A 1,197-nucleotide genomic window follows, 5' to 3' on the forward strand; every position below is an offset into this window, starting at 1 on the left:
CAGCGTGTCACAGATGCCACAGAGCATTATAGAAATTATAAAGCTTCAGTTTTAATCCACTAACCTATCTTCACTGTTTTGTTGTGTTGCTTTTTAGGATGTAGTCAAAATTATAAAGTTGGTTAGTAGTAGCAGTGAAGTTTTCAACTTACCTACTCCTATGGTCTGCTTCAGCAATACAGTTGATGCCAATAATGGAACATTTTGAGGCTGTCCTCCAAAAATGACGACCCCATTGGTCGTTTGTGCAAGCAGCTTGTTACGACGTACAGTTATGTTTTAGGGATAAGCGCCCTCTAGCGACTAGGATTTTATTACGACCTGTGGTTACGTTTTAAGGTTGTAACATCTTATGTGTCAGATTAGATGCATTAATCTGCATTTGTAAAAGTAGAAATGGTTTAATAATCATTTATGGTTTTCAAGATATTTTTAACCCCACCCCTTCCATATACCAATACACTCAAAAAATGGCTGGGTTACTTTTAAGTCATGTTGGGTAAATATTGGACAGAACACACTGCTGGGTTAAAATGTATTTAATGCTGGTTTGTTTTAACCCAACTGCAGGGTTATTATACTCCATGGTTGCATAACAACAACCCAACATTGGGTCTTTTTTTAACCCAGCATGGGGTAATTTTTAACCCAGCATGCGTTCTGTCCAATATTTACCTATGGGTCAAAAATAACCCAGCCATTTTAGAGTATATAGAGCACAACACGCAAGTATAAGTAGTCATAGGTATTTATTGTATAAATTCACCAATAAGTCAATTATACTGTATATTGCGACATCGCCGGCATGCCACATTACCACCTTGGGTGTGCATTATTTTTTATAATTCAACGGCCCGTGGTTAATTATTCCACTTATGCCTTGGTTACCACAGACATTGCTAAGACATTGCTCTGGTGGTTATTTAAGACATTTGAAGTTAGGTGTGTGTTTATTGAAAAATAATGCATACCCGTGACATTTCTCAACCAGAATAATCAAATTTAAGCTACAGGTGGAATCACAGATTGTCACAGATTAAACCCCATAAACTCATACACTGTAAATCAGAAATCAGATCTCACAATGTTTTCCCAACAAAAAAAGTAAAGTATCTTGAAAAAATATTTTTATTTTAAAGGAATCAATTTATTATTTTGTTTAAATAAATTATTATTTTGTTTGAATAAAATTAGCCT

This window comes from Misgurnus anguillicaudatus, unplaced genomic scaffold, assembly GCF_027580225.2.
Source record: "Misgurnus anguillicaudatus unplaced genomic scaffold, ASM2758022v2 HiC_scaffold_52, whole genome shotgun sequence".
Taxonomy (NCBI): domain Eukaryota; kingdom Metazoa; phylum Chordata; class Actinopteri; order Cypriniformes; family Cobitidae; genus Misgurnus; species Misgurnus anguillicaudatus.